This window comes from Orcinus orca, chromosome 18 (assembly GCF_937001465.1).
Source record: "Orcinus orca chromosome 18, mOrcOrc1.1, whole genome shotgun sequence".
NCBI classification, from domain to species: Eukaryota; Metazoa; Chordata; class Mammalia; order Artiodactyla; family Delphinidae; genus Orcinus; species Orcinus orca.
Window position 1 is genome coordinate 20763122 of NC_064576.1, and position 26661 is coordinate 20789782.

Consider the following 26661-nt stretch of genomic DNA (forward strand, 5'->3'; position numbering starts at 1 on the left):
TAACAAAAGTTCCAAAAATATTTAACTCTTGTGGCTAAGACAACTCAAAATTCATTGTTCAAGAGCAATATCAGAGATGTTTGGATTTGTTTTTTTAATTGAGAGAACAAATATAGCTAAAGTGGATTCCTGACTGGTATAATTTGGTCTGTGCCTTGTACATCTAAGAAATTTGCAGTCAAATTTTTTTGGAAGGTGATGACTTGTGCTTTCAGTATATATTCGTTGTATGCAGAGCTGGTCCTAGGTTCTGTGGTAGGCACAAAGGATACACAAATGTTAGACAGAGCCGTGAAGAATCACAAATGCAGGACAACATATTCTATTCTAACAATTCAACCAAGTTCCAGAATTGAAGATTTTATACAGGAAGTTGTGAATTAAGCTACTGAAAACTGAATATTCATTTAGTCTCATATACCTTTCTAACATGAATTAATCAGAGAAATAAAGCAAGCATAGCAGTATTGCAGAGTGAGGATGGCCATCATTCCACAAAATCAGTTCAAATGCATTTTACAGCAAAGCTTTTAGAAGAAGGGTGCAGTGGCATCAGGCAAACCTTCTCTAGATTTCTCACCACTGGTCAAAAGGTCCATGTGGGCTTTGTCCTACAAGATACAAGTGACTGGTGATGGAAAACACAAGGATACCTCTTGGATACTGGCTCAGCTGCTGCTGTACATGAAACTTCAGTTGTTTTAAAGGTCAAGCTCATCAACTGTTCCATCCCTACAAAATCAGTCCCATAGTGGTCATGGCTTATGACCAGGACTTATTCTTCCAGTGGTACTTTTTCCATAACTTCTGCTCTAAATAGGAACATGTTCATTATAATTTCACTTCCCTCAGGGCCCCCTTGCACTCTTAAAATCATTGAGCACCCCAAAGAGCTTTTGTTTATGTAGATTTTATCTATTAAATTTACCATACTCAAAACTGCTACAACCATCTCTGTTGTACATTGAGAACATGGGTCACCTTCCCTTTTGGAAATGATGGAAATCAGGCCTTCCTTGTCTCACGTATCAGCAACATGTACTCAAAAATCTTTTTTTCCAAGCATTAGGGATTTATGATATAACAGGGGTTGATACAAGCAGAAAGAAGAAATTTCAAAAATAGGAAATTTCATGCAGTAGTAAATAAAATATTTTGAAAAAAATACAAGTAAAACATCCCTAATAATTAATTAGAATAAGTTGGGAAAATTTTCAGAATGTCTGAAATATATGTTGAGTAGATAATATTGCAGCTAGGGAAAATGTCTTTTTATGACCAGTTTCATGTTTGTGGAGTAGCCTTGTCAACATGGGTTTATGGATTCCTGTACAGCTCCTCATTTTTTTTTTTATTATATCCAAAGACAAACACTACTGCTTCTGCTGCTACTACTATTAATACTACTACTACTAACAACTGTACTTATCATCCACCCGCTACCTACCATTCACTGTCATAAGTTCTTGTTATCTTACTCAAGTGTGACAAAGTACCTCTTCATTCTTTTTTTACAGGAGAAGAAACTGAGCATGATGCCCAGGAACACAGAACTAGTAAGTGTGGGGATGGAGGGAGCCCTTTGCTTCATGATTCTTCCTTGCATCTCTCAATGGAGTTTCTCAGTGGAATAAAATATCAATGTTCAAAATATTTTATATAACTATCGAGTATCTCCTTATTCAGATGTTCCAACTATTATACTTGAAAAATAATAACTGCTCCACCAATAAAAAGGGTTTCTGAGAGGTTTAAATTGCCCAATCTATGGGAATCCTTTATGAAATTTTAAAATATACGTGGAGTCTTTGTAAAAACTGTGTAAAAACAATTTGATATTGACTTTCCACGGAGAGAAAAAGAAAATAAGTGAATTTTTCTGTACTTCTTTAAACTTTTATTAGAATAATGTAAACATCATTTACCCCTACAAAATTAGGAATTCCCCAAAATGAGGGATACAGAACAGTTCATGTATTCAATATTTACCAACTCTTTTTGTTTCTGTCTCATAAAAGTATAGGTGATTTAGCACTAAATATGTGGACAATAGTAGTGGGAAAGTCAGCCACATTCTAGAGACATGACCAAAAGTAAAACCTGTAGTAAATACACATTCATTTATTTAATTTGACTAAACTGTAATATAAAGTAATAAAATTCTAAGCTTTTCAATGAATAAAATCATATATACTTTTTACCAGAAAAGTATATATGTTTGAACCAGAAAAATATAACTTAAATAATTACTTTTTAGGTACCATTGTTGAATCAAACCAAAATGATTCTATGAGAAAAAGAAAACGAGGCTTATCCATTTTAAATACTTTAATCCAAAGTATTTAAAAAATAGCAGAGTATATTGTTCTGACAATCCTGTGCATATTTATGGTAAATGTTTTATTACATCAAATATTTTAGACCAAGACAAATCTGGGTTTTAATCCTGGTTCACTGATTACTAGATGGGCAAGACTATTTACTTAAGGGTTCTAAAAAAGTCCTTAATTTCCTCATCTATTGGGAGGAGGTATCAGTATCAACATTGCTAGGTTATTTTAAGAATTAAATGAGTAGGCAAAGGGCTTAATAGAGAGAAGAATAGACTTAATAAACTGTATTCTTATTAATAATAGTGATACAGTAGCAATAATAATGGAAGTTGGACCAGTGATAGAAGTAATGTAGCATCATTAGAGTAAAAATAAATATTTTGATTGTTTTTGACAAAATGTAAAATGCAATGCAAGAAATCATGCCTGTATTTTCAATCTGGTTATCACTTTAAATAAATCTTAGTAAAGAACTCTTCTTTTATTCCTCTAAGGATGAATTCTATTAGTGGATTTTCATTGTCCAATGATAGGAATATCTTTCTTATTTGTAGAAGCTACTTTTTTTTTTTAGTTTGCTTTTGATCAAAAATTTAAATTTCAAAACATATATATGCTTATCTTAGAAAATCAACCAGATGTAGATAAGTAAAAAGATAATTCCCTTACCAATTTACATGGTTAAAAACATCTGCATATTTATCTACTAACATTTTGTTTTTATTCTAAGTCATATAAAATCATTCTAATTTTTTAACAGTAGTGCATTATAAATAGGAATTTCAAATTTGTAAATGCCTTAACTGTATGTTAATTGCATCTTAATATACTTAAACTATTCTTTTGTCATTTGGCATTTCAGTGTTTCCAATTTTTATTTTAAATAGGCTATACTATACACAAATTTAGATATATGTTGTATATAATTTTTTAAAATATAAACTAAATGTAGAATTTCTGTGTATGGATATTATAGTGTATACTATATATCTTCACAATCTTCAGAAAAAGATTTACAAATTACCACTTTTTTATCAGCATCTTGCAACTATGAAAGTGAGTTAGCCCAGACATAGGTCTCCCCATTCCAATATTATCAAATTCCAACAAATTAAGACTTGAGATAAAATAAATCAGGACTAGAAACTGTGGACAGATGCTTGAAGTTTATTTTTGTTTGTTTTCTTTCTTTCAACATTTGTAGATAGGATAAAAAACCAATAAATTCTGCTTCTGAGAGAGCAGGCTGTAACATAGGAGGTAAGACAGTTAATGGTATTTGAGCATCTGTCCAGGGCCTGAAAGTTGACTGTCAGCCTTATGTTTAGAGAGAAAAGGAAAGTATGCCTATGAGTTAGGGTGTGCATGCTTGTACTCCTAAAATTGAGCCAGAATATCTAATGATTATGTCCTTGTAGGAAATAAAGAAATATATTTTTTTCAAATTATGACTTAGGAGGCAATCAGAACCCAACTTAGTTTTGCATTTAATTATGGTGTTTCAGGGTATCCCTGTATTTGAATAGTCACAAGAACACAAGCAAAGTCCTACTGTGTATCAGAAAATCTTCCTTTTAGCCAGTATATTTTGAAAATTGGTTTTATATTAGTGTGAAGAATCTAAAACAAGATTTTATTTTGTACTAGTGTAGAGATAATTATATAAAGCTAATTCATTCCAGGACTAGAAACACAACATTATGTCTACTGCTGGAAACATTAACAAATGAAGCCATCCTCCATAGCTCTACTTATAGAGATGGACAGGATGTCACAGATCATAGACTCATTTTACAATATTATTTTAATAAAATTGCATAAAATATGAAAGTAAGCATACTTAAGCCACTTTTACAATTTTTTAGGTTGTATGTTCCCATGAATCTCAATGTTTAATAGTTTCTTTGAATGATCTCTATGATTTGAGACCTCACTTTATAAACAAATTGCTTGTTGTGACTTCCTTAGAATACAACTCTCCTAAATATCACTTAAGAAAAAGAATCTTATTTTTATTTTTGAGTAACTTGTTTTACATAATCTAATACAGAACTAAATAATTTATTAAACAGTAATATTAAACCCTACATGTATTATTGATTCCAATTCAATCAGCTGACAAATACGAACACATGTATTCCTTACATTTCTTGAATCACTCTCATGTGTTTGGAAAATTCATTATACTTATAATGCAAAAAGCATCAAAACTTAAAAAGATAAATTTAGTGTATCATATGGTTTGGGTAAAGTTGTACTTTAGTAAACAGTGCTTCAATGCAAAGTTTTTCCAAAATATTTGATCTTAATATTTTGCAAAATATTTAATCTTAAGTGTAATTTATTTAAATGAATACATTAGTGAATGGTAGAATATATTTCTTTAAGAATACCTTTTATATTGATAACTCTTTAAAATAAAAAAAATACCAAAATATTCGTTGGCTCCAGGGCTGACTGGAATTAAGTATTGATATAACTCTGTCTCATTCCTAAATTTCTCAGATTAGAGTATCCTCCCAATAACGGGATAATTGATTTTAATGTGCAATCAACTTATGTCTTATTCATTCACTCAGCATGTTTCTATTGAACTCTATGTGTACAGATCACTGCTCAATGCCAAGGGTACATAGAAGTGAATAAAACATTCATCCCATCTTCAAGCATTTTGCAGTCCAGTTAGGAAGAGACAAATTTAATTCAACAGGAAATTATAATACAGTATACACTCCCTACATATAGTAAAAGTACAGAAATATCCTATAGAATTCTAAAAATTAACCTCTATTGGGATTAAGAAATTGCATATTAGAGACACAGAATTTGAACTGTATTTTGAAAATTACTGAAAAGATGATAGGTGGCCCTTTAGACATGAAATGTAGTTAAGCAGTTCCTGCCTATATTTACTCAAGTGGACTCAATTGCTGAATGACAGTTTATTTTACTAAATTATTCCTTATATGAGACAAAATGCCATTCCCCCGAAGACCTGATGGGCAAACTACGTATCATGATATAAATGTATATAACCAGAGAGAAAACATTATTCTTTAGAGCATTAATAATCCCTTGTAATTCTCTAAGTTTACTTTTTAAATTAAAACAGAATATTTATTAGCTCGTTCTAACTGTGTAAGGCCCTGTGAACAAGGCAAGGCCAATTTTAAAGATGTAAAAACTGAGGCCATGAGAGACCTTGGAAAAACAACATTCTAGTACAGGCTTGGGGATTCAATCCAGGTATTTTAACTCCCATTTTTATTTCTCCTTTTACTATACCACCTTGTCTCTTACAAATAGGTTTAGCATTTGGATACTATATTTTGTTATTAAAGCAGCTCACCACCCATCTTTTATATGAGGTAGAAGATAGGTTTAAGCCTCTCCAGGGGAGCTCTTAACCTGGAAAGGAAGGAAATGCATCACAGGTGAAAGGCAGCAGAACAATGTGACCCGCTGCTAATTTGCAGTGGTATTCATTTGGGTGGGATTTGACATTTCTGGGTAGATGTATATTTGTGATTGATATTTCATTCGTTAAAGCACAGCCTTTAAAACAGCTGTGAAATGTCAAGTTATTAATTTACACATTGCAAAAAACCAATTTACATCTTTCTAAATTCAACTCTAGGGATACCAGGCTTTTGAGATCAGCACATCATGAATATTATCCCAATCAGCATAATTCTAAAAACTGCTTCTCAATTTTCTGCTTTGCACATAGACAAAAGCATCAGAAAAGTGTTCTGGCCCAGTCACAGGAGAGGCAACCAAAACTGGAAGAGGTATAATTGCAAGGCTTGGCATGAGGGTGGCGCATTTACCTTCCCTTTTTTTTTTTTTTTTTTTGGTTTTGAGTTATTTTATATCATCTTGGTGGGAGGAGGGTATGGGGCTGACAATTCAATGGCTTCCTGCTTAATGCAGTGAAACTATTTATTGAGAGGAGAGCACGTCATTTTAAATAACATGTAAATCTCATTTTACAGGTGTCTCCCTGAAATATTTTCATTGATTTTTCCCCCCCAGAGTAGATATACAACTATAACTATAAAAACAGGTAGTATTACCAAGCCAACCATGCCTCAGGCATGCATTTTAAGATACATGAAACGCTTTCATAATAAACCTTTTGAGAGCAAATCCATGACTGTTTAAATTCTATTGGAAATAACACCTGGAAACTGTGGTAGAGTTGAAATGTTTTTTAATCACTCCCCATTTTTTCAGTTTTAAAAGATTATATTAACTGGGGTATTAATTTTATATTAAGATATTTAAAAGAGCTTTGTGATTCAGTCATTAGTATAGAAAAAAGAAGACTAAAAGAAATAAAAGTGGTTCTCTTTTCCTTAAAGATATAGCTTACTAAACGCCTGACTGACATTTTAACAGGGTGAAGACATACGTATTTGTTTAGAAACATGTTTGCACAATTCATATATATTAGTTCCTCACTGAGCAACTTGAATCTTCATAGGAAGATGAAATTTTTGGTAAAGGTGAGAAGATTGAAAAAAATAAGAATAAAAGCTCAGAAACAAGATGCTCCATCATCTTCATCTTTATGAAAAATTTTCCCCATCAGTGAGGGATGAAATGTTCATGTTTGCATCAATAACAGATGCTATTATGTTCAGTAGTGGTAATTTCTCTCTCTTCTAGCTTGGAAAAATAAAACTACAAAAATAATACAATTTGGTTTACTCTCTTGTTCCACTTATTCACATGGGTTGAAATAACCCAATAAATCATCAACTAAAAAACACTAGTGTTAGCTGACATTTATCAGCTGATAGAACAGCAGAGTTGACAGGCAGGTGTGGCATACAAAGTATATTTCTGCTAAAGGGCTTTACAGATAGGAGAAAAATAAAGGTAAGAATGCTAGAAAAATGTTAGCTCTTATGTCGGTGGTTCTAGCTTTCATTAACTGAAGTAAAAAAATTATTCTAATATTTCTCATTTTATCATACTTTTTTAAAAAAATAACTTTTGTCACAAATAGAAAGTGATAGAGGCATTTATAGAAAAAATTGATATGGGGGAAAGTATAGTATTAGAATAAAATAAAGCAGTCATATACTTTGCGATAACTATCTTTTTACTTTGTTTCCTTCTAAGTTTTAATTTTTCTCAAAATACCACTCACTTCATAATTATGTATATATAAACACATATTGCATAAAATGAATTAGCAAAAATTACAGCTCTTGGTATGTTCTAAAGGCTTTAATATGTTAAATAAATTAATCCAAAACAATCTAATTGGCTAGATATAATTATTTTCCCTGTTTTATAAACACAGGACATAAAGAGCAAATTCTTTTTTCATACATATTGTATTCATTTTGATTTTTTAATGTGAACAAATCTTATCTTAGTATTAACTTTTGGTCAACTAAGGTAACTTGATAATAAGTATTTGTTTCTACCTCTAACCTCTCATAAGATTTACAGAAATTGCACAGATAATATAAAACAAGAAACTTTGAGAAATTTATAATGTATACATTCAAGTAATACCAGTTTACATGGAACTGTTAAGTGAATTTAGGAAGCTTCCAGGATTCAAGACCAATATAACAAAAAAAATCTGTTTCTATTATGTAAAAAACAGAAACTGAAACAAAACAATACCATTTAAACAACATCAAATACCCAAAAATAAAATTTTCAACATTTGTGTAAGACATTAAAGAAGCCCTAAATGAGTGAAAGGATGTACCACACTCATGACTTTTAAGACTCAGTGTTGTTAAGATGTCACCAATTGATCTATAGATTCATTGTAATCACAATAAAAATCCCAGCATGTTTGTTATGAATATTAATGAGAAATTTATAATATTTATAAGGAAATAGAAGACAAAAAATAGCAAAGACAATTTTGAAGAACAAAGCTGAAATATTACCCATCTCCATATATATACATATATATGAATGTATATATACACATATAGATGTAAGTGGCTCAAGTACAGACAAATACACTGCTATAGATGAATGTCATAAAGATAATATTAAGACAAAGAATTTATATACAAATGTTAATGTACTGTTCAATGTTATTTAAATACAATTCAAAAACAGGCTAAACTAATCTATGAGTAAACTAACACAAAGGATCAAATTGTCAAATCAAACACATAAATCTGAGCTCTTACAAAAAGTTAAGCTTTACTGGTAAGTACAAGGATATAGGCAATCAACAGTGTCAGAAAAGCCTGGTAAGTCTACATATGGAGGGTGGTTCCCGGGTCCTTTCTATATCAATCCTAGATGACTTAGCCTAGAATTACAGACAAGGCTCCAGTTGAAGTTTTGTGGTTTTACATCCACAACAGAAGAGCATTTAGTTTATGAGACATCTCCATTGTCTTTTAATATTTATGTGCCATTTTCTAAGGAGCCATGCCTATTTAACTCATAGATTCTGGCCTTATTAACTCTATATATTTCTTAATCAGGGACATCCTTTTTAGGACATTCCATAAGATAAACATCCTTCTCTTAGCAGGTACTATTTGCCTATTTATGCAGAAGTTCAGTTATCATTTTAAAAGGAAGATTATGTCCATAATTCTAAATCAACTCAGTATGCCTTTAGAGTTTAAATAAAATATATTTCTTTCTGCCCTCAGTCTCTTCATACTCTACAAGTTCTACACATTCTCCAGATTGTTATTAAGTTCAGTTTCGTATGCATCACTTTCCTGCTCAATTTTTTGTGTGTGGCAGTGATGAAGAAATAGCATATATGGGAGTAAGAAAAATTGGTTAAGCCTGGTGATTCAGATACAAAGATAACATATGCTGAATCTACTTAATTATATTAAAACAAATGGGTAAATCATTGTAAAATACTTCTTTTATGATTTAAGACATAATTACACTAATCTTTATATATTTGTATGATTTGGTACCTTAATCACTACTGTATATTATCTATCAGTGGATTCAGTTATTTCTCTGTTTTCTCTTTAGAGCTTTTTAATAAAATGTATCTTTTAATATTTTATTATTAAAGTATCCGGATATGATGCAAATTTTGTAAAAACAATTTTTTAAAGGAGATTATGCCTAGTTGGCTCTCTTCTTTTCTTTCCATTAGGCCTTCCTGGTAATCAGAAGAAAAATGAATTATAGGTCAGTAGTTTTAACTCCTCCCTCTCTAATTGGACCAGAAGAAAGAGTACTGGACTACGGAGTGACACAGGAGAAGTTTCTAAGGTTCTGGTAATATTCTTGATCTAAGTGATAGTTATATTGGTTTGTTCAATAGGTAAAAATCCATTAAACAACAAGTTTGTTCACTTTTCTCTGTGTTTCTTATGTTTTAATGAAAAAGGTTACTTCAAAAGTGACTAGAAGTTTACTTAAAAATGACTGAGGAAATGAGAAAGCTGACAGGAGAAATAATAGCAATACACTATTTATATTACAAATATTTGCCTAACATTGTTAAAATATTATGAAAAAGTTTTTAAAAGTTATGTTATTGTAATAAACATAATTAAACATTACAATTCTATATTTGTGATTCTTTATTATGATTTTTGTTATAGCATTAACCTGATATTTTAATTTTTCACAGATAATAATCTGGGCAATATTTCTATTCCATATCAATCACTAGTATTGATTTTCTGTTAAAACTGTCCTATGAGGTGTTTCTGTTAACTCCTTTTATAAAGATTCGATTTGATCACTTTTTATATTATTTCTAAGGGAAACAGGGGTGGAAAATAATTTTGAGGTTTAAATTGAAACCTAGGAAGAATGAGCAATTTTTTGCTATAGCTGTAATTCAACAGATTTCAAAATTGTGAATATAAGCCACTGTCTTCAAAGTAGGATTTCTATGAGGCACTTAATTTTTTCTTTCTGTCACACAGCCCCCAAATTAATGTATATTAATATATGCAAGTCAGGGCTTCCCTGGTGGCGCAGTGGTTGTGAGTCTGCCTGCTGATGCAGGGGACACGGGTTCGTGCCCCGGTCCGGGAAGATCCCACATGCTGCGGAGTGGCTGGGCCCATGAGCCATGGCCGCTGAGCCTGCACATCCAGAGCCTGTGCTCCACAACGGGAGAGGCCACAACAGTGAGAGGCCCGCATACCGCAAAAAAAAAAAAAAAAAAAAAATATATATATATATATATATATATATATATATATATATGCAAGTCAATGAGATTAAGCAATTAATCAAAATCATAGGAAAATAAGTAGTGATTTTTAGAAATTTTTCTAAGTGGTGAAGGGACTATGGACAAGTACCTGTTATTTGACAAAAACAGAGATTATTCTGTTCCAGATAATTTTAATATTATGAGAATGTTTTGGTGTGGTAAATTATGCGATAAATTTTTCTATGAACAATGTGGAAGAGAATTAATTATGATTAGGCAAATAATAATTTATGCCTTTGGTGATTATTTAATTATCTATATGTAATATGTTAACATGAGTAACTTTTCACATAATGTTTCATAAAACAGAAATTACTGTTAAAATACATAGTTTAAAAAAAAAAGTTAAATTAAATGTATTCTTAGCCAGATTAAAAACTAACATATATGGATATATATGGATTATTATTTTGTGAAATATTTATTGTGATATGCTAAGTTAATTCTCTCAACAGGCTGGCATTAATAAACACATTTTCAGGATAAGAAAGTTAATGCACAGATCACACAGTATTTACTTTAGCTAAATTTTGAACTGAGTTCTTACTGAATCTAAGAATACTGCTTTGATTACACCACGCTAGTAACCTAAATGACAGTGAAATTTAAATTAACAACTGCATCTATAGAATGAAATATCATTGCATTAAATTTGAAAATTCCATCATTTCAAATATTAATATTTTAAGATACTGTCTAGTGGAATAGATTAAATTTGCTGTATATGAATGAAAACCCAGTTTGAGACTTTTAAAGTGATCTCAGATATTAGGCTAAATTAACGTATTTATAGATAATAAATTTCTACCTACAAAATTAGATACTTAATGCAGTTAACAACATCCCTAGAGAGCCACTGTTCCACCCCTCTGCCAAAAAAAGATGGTATCTTGGAAACAATATTCTTTGCAGGATATTTCTTTAATTCAGATCATGCAATTTTGGAAATAGGTATGTCATATTCAACAATATCTTTTATTAATAATAAAACAGATGACATTTTAATTTATACTTCTGTCATTCAACTGAGCCTGACACTAAGTATATAAATCAGACAATTGACAGACTTATCAATGCCCAAGTAAAAATTCCCAGAGTAAGTTTAAAATACAATCTGGGTAATGAGCTGCCCCCAAAATAATAAAATAAAAGGCAAGTAGAAGAGATGCATTATTCAGTTGAGGATGATTCAAGGGAAATTTCCTGAGTAGATAAAGTTTTATGAACGATTTTGATGTAGGAAATGAGTTTGGATGACATAAATTTCATTTGAATTTCTATTTTCTTATTAAGTCTCTGTTTAAAGTTTTGACTACTTGCTACTTGGTTTGGACTTATCCCTGTCCAGAGAGATCTTAAAATGTATCTAATTAGATGATAAAATGCAAAATAATTTGTCCCTAAATTTTTCTTGAAGAGGAAAATAGGAAAATAGATCTTCTACTACTATTGCTAACATCAATACCATTCTCCCTCACACCACATTTATTATGTGTACAACTCTTTTATTCTGCCACTCCATTAATGGAAATACTTCAATATACTGGGCAATATAACATGAAATTAATTAATTTAGGTAACACATATGGTATTAATTTAAACTCCAATTATACAGTGTAATACTTTTCCTATTTTACTATGGCTCAGAAGGTTTGAGGAATCTGGCCAGAATCACATAGCTAATAAATGAGTAATCTAGAATTCAAATACATAACTGCTTGTTTCTAAGCCCACAGTGTTGTCATTAATCCTAATCCCAATATTGTAACCACCATAAGGCCTACTATATATAACTTAGGTCCACCACCAAGAACATTCAACAGATAGCCTTAAAATATGTGTATGAAGAAATCAAAATTAATTACTTGATCTGGAGATTCAATGCACTTTCCTTCAAAATCTTAGCAAGCTATCTTTTGAATATCAACAACCTGATTCTAAAGTTTATATGGAGAAGCCAAAGGCTCAAAATATCCAACACAATACTGAAAAAGAACAAATTTGGAGGACTGAGAATATCTGACTTCAAGATTTACTATAATATAATGATCTAGCCAGTCTAGTATTGGTGGATGCATAAACAAATGGATCAATGGAACAAAATGGAAAGCCCAGCATCATTATATCCTACTAGGTTTCTGGGAATTGTAAACCATTAGATATGGCAAACTTAATCTTATTTTTGTTATGTATAGGAGACATTTCTATACAGAGACAATTATATGGAATACATATATACATCTATGTTTTAAGTTGTATACATACACAGAATATGCCACGTACAATAAAATAATGTAGAGCCATACCAAAGTTTTACAAAGAGTTGAAGTAAATAAAAACTTTCCCAAGGTATTTACATAATTGGCCTACACATTAGAATATCTACTTTTCCTATCTGACACTTCTCAGATAAGCCAAAAGACCAAGTTATTAACCCCTCTGATTTCAGATTTCCTATGCCTCTGATGGTAATGACTCAGTAATTCCTGTTCCCTGCCCTTGCATGGAAAATGTGAAACTAGTTGGGAGTTGGTTACCACAGACAGCAGGAAGAGATTTTATAAAGTCGTCAGCTGAAACCAGGGTTGATATAAAAGCCATAGTGGGACTCCTAAGACAAGAGCCATACATTACCCCTTGTCAGCTGCATTAATCATTTTAAAGCCTGAAAAAGATGAGAAGAGGTGGGAGAAATGCTTAGAATTATTCTATAATTCTGCTCAATTGTCTCAGAATGTATTAAAGTTATTCACTTATTCAAACAGAACAATATTTATGTAGTTCTACTTATGAAAAAATATTGCTTTTCTCCTCCCATGTAATAGTGTGTTTCATTCTCTCAATCCAAACCTCTGAGAAAGTCCTTCCACAAAGGGTAAAAAAACCAGGCATGGTAAATTTACAATAGCACCTTATGATTATGTACAAAGATAAAGAGCTACAGAAAATTTATTAAAATATTATTCAGCAAGTTGTAATGCATTCATTAATTTTTCTATAGTATTTAAATGCATATACCATTAGTACAAAATGTATATACTAAAATACAAAATTAATGGCATTTCTAAATATCAACAACAGGCAAAAAAGAATTTGAGTTTCAAAATAATACTGCTTACAACAGCACAAAAACACCAAATAACAATAAGAACATCCAAAAAATGGTGAGAAAAACTTTATAAACTCTAAAACATTAAAGAACAAATTAAAGAGCACCTACATAAACGGAAGCTTGTCATGAATTTGAATATTTAATAATTTAAGGTTGTAGTTTTTACCCATATTAGTTATAGATTTTGTACCATCCCAGTCAAATTCCCACAAGTGTATGTGTTTGCATGTATAGGTATACATGTATGTGTGAAATCAGACAATCTAAAATTTATATGGAAATATAAAGGACCACAAGTAGCTAAGATTGACACAGTGGAAGGACCAACTTGAATGGAAAGTAACACTTAGGTCAGAACTACCGAAATTAACAGTAAGGAACGAGTGAACTAGCATATAGAGCACAGAAACTGACCAACACAAACATGTTTACTTAATTTATGGAAAAAAATGGCATTGCAGAGAAGTGAAGAAAGGAAAGCATTTTTAAACAGTGACTTCAATTCACTGATATGAAGAGAAAAAAGTTAAAATTGCTCATTCTCAAAGCATTCTCAAAATTAAATTCCCTGTAAAGGAAAGAGTAAAAGTAAAAGCAAACACGATAAAACTCTTAGAGGATAATATGAGATACAGCTCTTACTACAAAGTTTTAGAGTGGAGTACAGATGGTAAAATTCATTCATCGTTGGTGGGAATGTAAATTGGTCAATTATGGCAATAGATCTGTCAGTTGTCGCCACTAACTTTCTTTTTTTTAACATCTTTATTGGAGTATAATTGCTTTGCAATGGTGTGTTAGTTTCTGCTTTATAACAAAATGAATCAGCTATACATATACATATATCCCCATATCTCTTCCCTCTTACCTCTCTGTCCCTCCCACCCTCCCTATTCCACCCCTCTAGGTGGTCACAAAGCACTGAGCTGATCTCCCTGTGCTATGCGGCTGCTTCCCACTAGCTGTCTATTTTACATTTGGTAGTATATATAGGTCCATGCCACTCTCTCACTTCATCCCAGCTTACCCTTCCTCCTCCCCGTGTCCTCAAGTGCCACTAAAGTTTAACATATACAGATTCAATGACAAAGCGACTCCACTCCTTAGATATGTATTTAACAATAATGCATGTACTTGAGCACCGAAACATATGCATGAATGTTTATAGCAGCATCGAAACAGAAATCACACAAATGTCTATTCACACTAGACTATATGAAAAGGTTGAGAAAAAATACAGCAATACAAATAAACACATGACGCCTACATGCAACAACATAGTTATATCTCACAAATGTCAAGTTTAGCAAGTTATCCAAGAACATCTAACATATGAATCCATTTACATAAAATCCAAAAACAGCCAAAATGAAATTATACTCTTAGGAAACAGGATTCTGCCTGTTTCAGGGAAAGAGAGAAGGTAGTAATTTGAGGAGACATGTGTCTTTGGAAATACTAAAATATATTATTAGACTTGGATATGGTTATATGTGATTAATTACTTCTGAGTAATTTATAGCACTGTAAAATTTTGCATTGTGCATTTTCTCAATATGTATATTTTACAATAAAGAAGTTTAAATAATCAAAAAGAGTTTTGTCCAGCAATCTGATTTCTTCAGTGCAGAAATCTCTAAGATTTAGCTCTTTAATTTTCTAACTTTCCTGTAGCAATATAATTTCTATTTTCTAGGCATCAGAAGTTTCTTATTCCAAATTATTCTACATATTTTCTCCCTAAACAGCATGTTGTTCATCTCCTGTATCATATTTCATTTTATAAACAAATAGTACTTCAACCTGGCCTGCATTGTTCTCCTTCTTATCAAACTTGCATATCTCTTAAACTTCCCTTCCAATGTCCTCTCAGTGCATTTTCATCATCATATGTTATTTCCATTTTAACATTTTTAGGTCTTGTACGTGAGATTCTACATGTGTGATTCTTTCAACAATCCTCCAGGACAGTTACCATATATTAATCTCGTTGTTTCACTATATAATTAGGTTTATAAAATATGTATTCAAACCATGCTTTAAAAAATTTTTTGGAATAGAATGTGTTGATAATTTAATCATTTCAGTTCTGTATATCCTATATTTTCCATTATTATCAACTTGCCTCCCCTATATCAATTATTGAAAACCGGTGACCAAGGAAGTTTGTAAAATTAGGTAAATCAGTTTACTCTGAGTTCTCTATAAAGCATATAAACAACTTACAAATAATGGGTATTTGCCTTCATATGGTGCTATTCGTGGTCAGTAGTGACTCTGTAAATTACCAGTATATGGTGTTAACTTTCTCAAGATTTGGGGATTAACATATATGATCAATGATCTACTTTAATAAATTTAGAAGTTGGGTATGTGCTAGATTTAGATTTTGTATTTTGGCAGGTGAATTCTACTCTTCTAATTAAAAGCTAATTATTATTATTTGTTCCATTTTTTACAAGGCAGAAGGCTATTTTCAAGCACGTTTTCCTTATCATGAAATGCGTTATGAAATTTTTGTTAAAAAATATTTCTCAGGATTTGACACTGATTGCAGAGAAAAAGAACACCCTAACATATGATAACTGATAGTTAAGTGTCTAAGTACTTTTGGAAACCTTGTATTAGTCATCTCAGTGTGTTATTAATTCTTCATAATATTTCATGCATATGTTTTGAAAGACAGTAGGGTTGTAGATATTTCATTTCAGTTATATCAAGGTTAAGCAGTCCAAAATATACTCCCAGAAAGCATAATTAGATGGTGGTTTATAAAACTGCCTTAACATATGAACAGAACAAAAGTAATTCAACTGAACAGAGGATAAAGATATGAATGGTTAATGAAAACTCATTTGTATTCTGAGCAGTAACAGTTTAGAAAATTATGATTTTGAAATACATTTAAGCTATATAAGTAAAGATATAGAAACATTTTATGTTTGTTATTGAAATCATACCATTTTAAATGTCCTTGAAACATTTATAAGCATTGGATGAGAAATATATCCTGCTCAAAGACAGTGTAAACGCTATTTCATATTCTTACAAAATTAAATTAGAAAAAGTAAAGGCCAAAATATCTAGTTATTGTTAGCTGGACATTAATTGTATCTGGACATTAATTGTGCTGTACGATAATTGTAAATTGAATGTTTATAATCAAGGGTTAAAATGATCCTCTATCTTTGTCTTTTCATTCGTCAATTGAAACTGACTTCCAACTCATTTCTCCCCCCTATGTTATAGGTAACAACCCTTCCTCAATTATTTCTGTTATCTCTGATCTACTACCAGTAGTTAACATTGAGTTTTTCTTATGCATGATTTCTTCAGTTGTTGAAAAAACCATACACTCAAGACAAATCATTATAGTGAAATTTTCTCCACTCCAAACAGCATTTCTATAACTTACCTCTTTTTTTTTTTAAAGATATTTACTGGAGTATAATTGCTTTACAGTGTTGTGTTACTTGCTGCTGTATCACAAGTGAATCAGCTATGCGTGTACATATATCCCTATATCCCCTCCTTCTTGTGTCTCCCTCCCACCCTCCTTATCCTACCCCTCTAGGTGGTCACAAAGCACCGAGCTGACCTCCCTGTGATATGCAGCTGCTTCCCACTAGCTATCTGTTTTACATTTGGTAGTGTATATATGTCAATACCACTCTCTCACTTTGTCCCAGCTTCCCCTTCCTCCTCGTGTCCTCAAGTCCATTCTCTACATCTCTGTCTTTATTCCTGTCCTGCCACTAGGTTCTCCAGAACCATATTTTTTAGGTTCCATATATCTGTGTTAGCATACGGTATTTGTTTTTCCCTTTCTGACTTACTTCACTCTGTATGACAGACTCTAGGTCCATCCACCTTACTACAAATAACTCAATTTCGTTTCTTTTTATGGCTGAGTAATATTCCATTGTATATACGTGCCACATCTTCTTTCTCCTTTCAGCTGTCGTTGGACACTTAGGTTGCTTCCATGTCCTGGCTATTGTAAATAGTGTTGCAGTGAACATTGTGGTACATGACTCTTTATGAATTATGGCTTTCTCAGGGTATATGCCCAGTAACGGGATTGCTGTGTCATACAGTAGTTCTATTTTTAGTTTTTAAAGGAATCTCCATACTGTTCTCCATAGTGGCTGTATCAATTTACATTCCCACTAGCAGTGCAAGAGGGTCTCCTTTTCTCCACACCGTCTCCAACATTAATTGTTTGTAGATTTTTTGATGATGGCCATTCTGACCGGTGTGAGGTGATACCTCATTGTAGTTTTGATTGGCATTTCTCTAATGATTAGAGATGTTGAGCATCCTTTCATGTGTTTGTTGGCAATCTGTATATCTGCCCTGGAGAAATGTCAATTTAGGCCTTCTGCCCATTTTTGGATTGGATTGTTTGTTTTTTTGATATTGAGCTGCATGAGCTGCTTGTATATTTTGGAGATTAATCCTTTTTCAGTTGCTTCGTTGGCAAATATTTTCTCAAATTCTGAAGGTTGTTTTTTTGTCTTGTTTATGGTTTCCTTTGCTATGCAGAAGCTTTGAAGTTTCAATAGGTCCCATTTGTTTATTTTTGTTTTTATTTCCATTTCTCTAGGAGGTGGGTCAAAAAGGATCTTGCTGTGATTTATGTCATAAAGTGTTCTTCCTATGTTTTCCTCTAAGAGTTTTATAGTGTCTAGCCTTACATTTAGGTCTTTAATCCATTTTGAGTTTATTTTTGTGTATGGTGTTAGGGAGCGTTCTAATTTCATTCTTTTACATGTAGCTGTCCAGTTTTCCCAGCACCGCTTATTGAAGAGGCTGTCTTTTCTCCATTGTATATTCTTGCCTCCTTTATCAAAGATAAGGTGACCATATGTGTGGGTTTATCTCTGGGCTTTCTATCCTGTTCCATTGACCTATATTTCTGTTTTTGTGCCACTACCATACTGTCTTGATTACTGTAGCTTTGTAGTATAGCCTGAAGTCATGGAGCCTGATTCCTCCAGCTCTGTTTTTCTTTCTCAAGATTGCTTTGGCTATTCGGGGTCTTTTGTGTTTCCACACAAATTGTGAAATTTTTTGTTCTAGTTCTGTGAAAAATGCCAGTGGTAGTTTGATAGGGATTGCACTGAATCTGTAGATTTCTTTGGGTAGTATAGTCATTTTCACAATGTTGATTCTTCCAATCCAAGAACATGGTATATCTCTCCATCTGTTTGTATCATCTTTAATATCTTTCATCGCTTTCTTATAGTTTTCTGCATACAAGTCTTTTTTCTCCTTGGGTAGGTTTATTTATAAATATTTTATTCTTTTTGTTGCAATGGTAAATGGGAGTGTTTCCTTAATTTCTCTTTCAGATTTTTCATCATTACTGTATAGGAATGTAAGGGATTTCTGTGCATTAATTTTGTATCCTGCTACTTTACCAAATTCATTGATTAGTTCTAGTAGTTTTCTGGCAGAATCTTTAGGATTCTCTATGTATTGTATCATGTCATCTGCAAACAGTGACAGTTTTACTTCTTTTCTGATTTGGATTCCTTTTATTTCTTTTTCTTCTCTGATTGCTGTGGCTAAAACTTCCAAAACTATGTTGAATAAGAGTGGTGAGAGTGGGCAACCTTGTCTTGTTCCTGATCTTAGTGGAAACGCTTTCAGTTTTTCACCATTGAGAACAGTGCTGGCTGTCCGTTTGTCATATATGACCTTTATTATGTTGAGGTAAGTTCACTCTATGCCTAGTTTCTGGAGGGTTTTGATCATAAATGGGTGTTGAATTTTGTTGAAAGCTTTCTCTGCATCTATTGAGATGATCATATGGTTTTTCTCCTTCAATTTGTTAAGACGGTGTATCACATTGATTGATTTGCGTATATTGAAGAATCCTTGCATTCCTGGAATAAACCCCACTTGATCATGGTGTATGATCCTTTTAATGTGCTGTTGGATTCTGTTTGCTAGTATTTTGTTGAGGATTTTTGCATCTATGTTCATCAGTGATATTGGCCTGTAGTTTTCTTTTTTTGTTACATCTTTATCTGGTTTTGGTATCAGGGTGATGGAGGCCTTGTAGAATGAGTTTGGGAGTGTTCCTCCCTCTGCTATATTTTGGAAGAGTTTGAGAAGGATAGGTGTTAGCTCTTCTCTAAAAGCCTCTTCTCTATATGTCTGATAGAATTTCCCGGTGAAGCCATCTGGTCCTGGGCTTTTGTTTGCTGGAAGATTTTTAATCACAGTTTCAATTTCAGTGCTTGTGATTGGTCTGTTTATATTTTCTATTTCTTCCTGGTTCAGTATTGGAAGGTTGTGCTTTTATAAGAATTTGTCCATTTCTTCCAGGTTATCCATTTTATTGGCATAGAGTTGCTTGTAGTAATCTCTCATGATCCTTTGTATTTCTGCAGTATCAGGTGTTACTTCTCCTTTTTCATTCTATTTCTATCGATTTGAGTCTTCTCCCTGTTTTTCTTGATGAGTCTGGCTAGTGTTTTATTGATTTTGCTTATCTTCTCAAAGAACCGGCTTTTAGTTTTATTGATCTTTGCTATTGTTTCTTTCATTTCTTTTTCATTTATTTCTGATCTGATCTTTGATTTCTTTCCTTCTGCTAACTTTAGGGGGTTTTTGTTCTTCTTTCTCTAATTGCTTTAGGTGTAAGGTTAGGTTGTTTATTTGAGATGTTTCTTGTCTCCTGAGGTAAGACTGTATTGCTATACACTTCCCTCTTAGAACTGATTTTGCTGCATCCCATAGGTTTTGGGTCATCGTGTTTTCATTGCCATTTGTTTCTAGGTATTTTTTGATTTCCTCTTTGATTTCTTCAGTGATCTCTTAGTTATTTAGTAGTGTATTGTTTAGTCTCCATGTGTTTGTATTTTTTACAGTTTTTTTCCTGTAATTGATATCTAGTCTCATAGCATTGTGGTCGGAAAAGATATCTGATACAATTTCAATTTTCTTAAATTTACCATGGCTTGATTTGTGACCTAAGATATGATCTATCCAGGAGGATGTTCCATGAGCACTTGCGAAGTGTATTCTGTTGTTTTTGGACGGAATGTCCTATAAATATGAATTAAGTCCTTCTTGTTTAATGTCTTTTAAAGCTTGTGTTTCCCGATTTATTCTCATTTTGGATGATCTGTCCATTGGTGAAAGTGGGGTGTTAAAGTCCCCTACTATGATTGTGTTACTGTTGATTTCCCTTTTTATGGCTGTTAGCATTTGCCTTATGTATTGAGGTGGTCCTATGTTGGGCGCATAAATATTTATAATTGTTATGTCTTCTTCTTGATCCCTTGATCATTATGTAGTGTCCTTCTTTGTCTCTTGTAAGAGTCTTTATTTTAAAGACTATTTTAAAGCCTATTTTGTCTGATATGAGAATTGCTACTCCAGCTTTCTTTTGATTTCCATTTGCATGGAATATCTTTTTCCATCCCCTCACTCTCAGTCTGTATGTGTCCCTAGGTTTGAAGTGGGTCTCTTCAGCATTTATACGGGTCTTGTATTTGTATCCATTCAGCCAGTCTATGTCTTTTGGTTGGAGCATTTAATCCATTTACTTTTAAGGTAGTTATTGATATGTATGTTCCTCTTACCATTTTCTTAATTGTTTTGGGTTTGTTATTGTAGTTGTTTTCCTTTTCTTGTGCTTCCTGCCTAGAGAAGTTCCTTTAGCACTTCTTGTACAGCCTGGTTTGGTGGTGCTGAATTCTCTTAGCTTTTGCTTGTCTGTAAAGGTTTTAATTTCTCCATCGAATCTGAATAAGATCCTTGCTGGGTAGAGTAATCTTGGTTGTACGTTTTTCCCTTTCATCAGTTTAAATATGTCTTGCCACTCCCTTCTGGCTTGCTGAGTTTCTGCTGAAAGATCAGCTGTTAATATTATGGGGATTCCCTTGTATGTTAATTGTTGCTTTTCCCTTGCTGCTTTTAATATTTTTTCTTTGTATTTAATTTTTGGTAGTTTGATTAATATGTGTCTTGGTGTGTTTCTCCTTGGATTTATCCTGTATGGGACTCTCTGCGTTTCCTGGACTTGATTGACTATTTCCTTTCCCATATTAGGGAAGTTTTCAACTATAATCTCTTCAAATATTTTCTCAGTCCCTTTCTTTTTCTCTTCTTCTTCTGGGACCCCCATGATTCAAATGTTGGTGCATTTAATGTTGTCCCAGAGATCTCTGAGACTGTCCTCAATTCTTTTCATTCTTTTTTTTTTTTTAATTCTGCTCTGTGGTAGTTATTTCCACTATTTTATCTTCCAGGTCACTTCTCCGTTCTTCTGTCTCAGTTATTCTGCTATTGATTCCTTCCAGAGAATTTTTAATTTCGTTTATTGTGTTGTTCGTCATTGTTTGTTTGCTCTTTAGATCTTCTAGGTCCTTGTTAAACGTTTCTTTTATTTTCTCCATTCTATTTCCAAGATTTTGGATCTCCTTTACTATCATTACTTTGAATTCTTTTTCAGGTAGACTGCCTATTTCTTCTTCATTTGTTTGGTCTGGTGTGTTTTTACCTTGCTCCTTCATCTGCTGTGTATTTCTGTGTCTTCTCATTTTGCTTAACTTACTGTGTTTGGGGTCTCCTTTTCACAGGCTGCAGGTTCATAGTTCCCCTTGTTTTTGGTGTCTGCCTGCAGTGGGTAAGGTTGTTTCAGTGGCTTGTGTAGGCTTCCTGGTGGAGGGGACTGGTGCCTGTGTTCTGGTGGGCGAGGCTGGATCTTGTCTTTCTGGTGGGCAGGACCGCGTCTGGTGGTGTGTTTTGGGTTGTCTGTGAACTTATTATGATTTTTGGCAGCCTGTCTGCTAATGGTGGGGTTGTGCTCCTGTCTCGCTAGTTGTTTGGCATGGGGTGTCTAGCACTAGAGCTTGCTGGTCATTGAGTGGAGCTCGGTTGTAGTGTTGAGATGGACATCTCTGGGACTGCTCTCGCCAATTGATATTACATGGGGCTGGGAGGTCTCTGGTGGTCCAATGTCCTAAACTCAGCTCTCCCACCTCAGAGGCTCAGGCCTGACACCGGCCGGAACACCAAGACCCTGTCAGCCACGTGGCCAGGTACATGGGGAGTTCCTTGCCTTTTGGGAAGTCTGAGGTATTCTGGCAGCGTTCAGTAGGTGTTCTGTAGGAGTTGTTCCACATGTAGATGTATTTTTGATGTATCTGTGGGGAGGAAGGTGATCTCCACGTCTTACTCCTCTGCCATCTTGAAGGTCCTCTGAGTTCCTCCAAAAGCCAATTTCTTGGTCATTACGAAGCCAGGTGCCCTGGCCTGGAGACAGGCATTGGAAATTCCCAGTGTCCTCAGGCACTGGCCTATGGCTTATCTCTTAAGCCTATGATATTTAACAGAAGAGATTCCTGTAATCATTTACCCATGGTGAATTAAAACTAATTGTTACTCTTCTCAGAGCTGAGTGTTGAAATAATGTTGTGACATTTCTATATTCTGCATATGAACTTTCATTTATTCCCTCTCATTTCAGTTTTAAAATCCCATTGTTAGCTAAAAATGTTGGAAGTCACTTTGGGTCAGACTATAATGAGAAATTTCCAAACTTCTTCCCTAAACTGGCAAAGAGGGTCACATGGTTGCTTACTTTGGGAAAAGGTACTACGGATCTAGAGTTTTCAATCTATCTTGTTTTTGTCCCACCTCCCTCACAAGCAAACATATGTGCTTTCAGAGGTGCTTGTAATTTCCAAACATTAGTCAAAAATGAGCTTCCTTCTTAACTTCTCTACACACACACCAAACAATACACAACTAAGCTCCAGCTATTTCTACTATGCTTATTAAGTTTCCACTCCTTAATCTCTTGATAGCAAATAGAAATTTATTGCTATTATTTATTACCTCTTTCATTCTTGGGATTCAGGAGGAAGCATATGTAAATTTAGGTAAGTTGCTAGCTGTTTTAAGTGTTTAAGTTTCTAATATTCAATCAATTTAAAAATAAATACAACAACAACAAAACAATTACAAACCAAAATCATCAGAGCCAAGTATTAAAATATTGGTAGTGGGTCTCCATATTACCATAATCAACTGTTAAAATGAAAAAAAATTATATAGAAAGGGACAATATTGCAAATTATTGGACAACAAGCAGCATAGGGCTACAGTTCTTGAGAGAAAAAACACAGAGCAGGAGACCTCCCTATCTGCCCTGGTTTGCAGAGCCCCAAAAGAGCCTGCTATGTTAAGCAGACAGAGATTGGATTTGGGGGCTGCAGATATGACTGAATTTGTGAAGCAAAGTACCAGATAAAAGCTAGCCCTGGAAGATGTGGTGCATAAGGATGTCTGATAGTTGCCTGTGGGCCCTACAGGCAACGACCAGACATCCTAGGACTATCTGTGCCTTTGCAGGGTGAGATTTCATGATGCAGAGAAGAGAGCATGTGTGTAGAGCATGGATTTAGATATGTATGGAGACACTGGAAGTCACATGTGTTGAAAATCCCTGCAATCCTGGCATCTTAAAGGTGGATGTACCTTCCTGATCATGTTGAGTGTTCAGCTGAGCTCCCACACATTATACCTTGTCTATAAAAGCCAAACATTATAAGATAGGATCATGACCTAGAGTAAGAATCACGCCCCGGAACTAAGACCAAAACAAACTAGATCCACATTAATAGAGAATCAAAAGTAGTCTGACTAGAAAATAACATATGAGAAAATGTAGGTGACCTTGAGTTTGACAAAGAGTTTTTGGATACAACATCAAAAGCATTATCAATAATAGAAAAAAATTGATGTCTGTGTCTGTCTACTTTAAAATTTAAAACTTCTGCTTCACAAAATCACTGTTAAGAGTATGAAAAGACAAGCCACAGATGGGAAGAAAATATGTGTAATACCCATATCTGATAAAAAACTGGTATCCAAATATACAAAGAACTCTTAAAGTACAACAACAAACACAGTTAAAAAATAGGCAAAAGATCTGAACAAACACTTCACTAAAGAAATATACAGATGGAAAACAAGCAGAGAGATATGCAACATCATATGTAATTAGGGAATTACAATTAAAACAGCATTGAAATACCATCTACTTTTAAAAAGTTAAAAAGTTGAATCTTAAATTTATATGGAAATGCTAATGATTTAAAATAGCAAGATCAATTAAAAAGGATATTTGATTAAGCACATAATTTGATTTCAAGATTTTAAATCATAATAATCATGATAGTGTGACAATGGTGCAAGAATTTTTTAAAAATCAATAAATTTAACAGAAGAGGGAATCCATTAGAAGACCCTCATGTATGGAGTCACCTAATGTATTCAGTTTTGACAAAGGCAACACAACATTTTACAGGGAAAAGAGGTGGGAGAAACATCCTTTCAATAAATGATACTCAAACAACAGACAAACATATAGAAAAATGACCACTATCTTAGGCTATGAATAAAAAACAATTTGAGCTGAAACACTGAACTCAATGTAAAAACAAAACCACTGAATCTTACAAGAAGTAAATGTAAAAGTATATATTTGAGACCTTGTGGTAAGTAAAGATTCCTGATAAAGCCCATAAAATCACAAAATAAAAGAGAGCATGATAAAAAAAACAACTATAATTTAAATCTTATACTCATCACAAAATAGGCTATGAAAAGACAAGACACATTCTAAGAAATAATATTCCTAATGCATTTTCCTGGGAAATACTTTGTATCACAAATGTATATAAATCAATAAAACAAATTTACCCAGTTAAATTAATAAACAACTGACATTTCAAAAACAAAAATATAGACATGGTTGAAAAGCTCATGGGCAGTGATGTTCAACATTAGTCATGAGGGAAATGCAAACGAAAAGAGTTACCATTTCACACCCACCAGATTGGCTTAAATTTTAAAAACACTGACAACGCCAGATGTTGGTAAGCTTGTAGAGCAACTGGAAATTTCTTACATTGCTAGCAGTACGGTATAATGGTATATTCATTTTGCAAAACACTTTGCACATCCGTTGGTAACAGGGCCTTACACAGACCTGTACTGACCTGGAAAATCTTCGGAAGCAGTGACCAGGGAACAGCAGGCAGTGATTCAGTAATCCCAGGTGCCTCGTGTTGGGCGGGGCAGACAAGGGCCTGCAACACACAAAACGCTTCAGCCACACTGGGCGCTATTTTCCAAAAACACCGCGTCTGGTCGGGGCCCAAAATCCCCACCGAAAAGTATCCAGTGCTGTGCACGGAAGGACACGTAGTGCGCCAGTGATCAAAACTCTTAGCATCCCTCCCGTACGCGGCCTGCATCAACCCCTGGCCTGAGCCTTTCCACCCTTACCCTCGTCAGCAGATCGCCCTCTCACCCACTTCCTGATCCCACTCCGTTGGGAGGAAGGGAGCGAAAGCGTCTGATTATTCTTCGTCACTAAGGATAGTTTCTAGATCTTCAGCCACACAAAGAAAGCGGCGGAATGATCCGCTGTCCGCGACCACAAATCCCGGCTTGCCCTGCGCCTGCGCAGCACAGCGACGACAGCGGCGGAGGAGGAGCTGGGCCGGCAGCGTGCGCTGTGGAGGAGTAGAATCTTCCAGCTGCTTCCCGCGAGGGCAAGGAGTGGGAGGCTGAGGCGCGTGCCAGGCTTATCTCTGCGTTGTGAATGCTGAGAAACGGGGAATGCTGACCCTTCGAGACGAAGCTCAGCCATCGGAAGGGCAGCCAGGAGGTGAGGAGTTAACTTGAACTGGCTCTGAATTCAGCTAGGCTGACTGGGACAGGGGTCGCTGTTGAGGTACAAGAGGAAGAACTATGGATGTTCTTTTTCTACTTCACGTAAACTGAGCAGTTGGGAAAAAGAAAAGGAAAACATTTTGGCAGCTTCTTATGAAATTAAATATAAAGCCGCTCTATGACCTGAACATTTTTAGTAGAAGTCAAGTCTTGAATCAAGAAACAGATGGTACAGGAATATTATAGAAGCTTTAGTAATTAAATCTAAAGCTGGTACTGAATCCAAATACCCATCAATAGAAGAATGCTGT

At 33.9% G+C, this 26661-nt stretch overlaps 2 long non-coding RNA genes across 2 annotated transcripts; one reads left to right on the forward strand and one right to left on the reverse strand.

Moving 5' to 3' along the window:
- Positions 1 to 220: 220 nt before the first annotated feature.
- On the reverse strand, positions 221 to 25979 carry LOC125961959 (uncharacterized). Its single transcript, XR_007473156.1, has 3 exons — positions 25961 to 25979; positions 25672 to 25761; positions 221 to 250 (listed from the first exon to the last, which is right to left on the reverse strand). It is a non-coding gene; the product is annotated as an uncharacterized LOC125961959 (long non-coding RNA).
- On the forward strand, positions 1260 to 9660 carry LOC117195455 (uncharacterized). Its single transcript, XR_004475169.2, has 2 exons — positions 1260 to 1556; positions 9454 to 9660. It is a non-coding gene; the product is annotated as an uncharacterized LOC117195455 (long non-coding RNA).
- Positions 25980 to 26661: the final 682 nt, after the last annotated feature.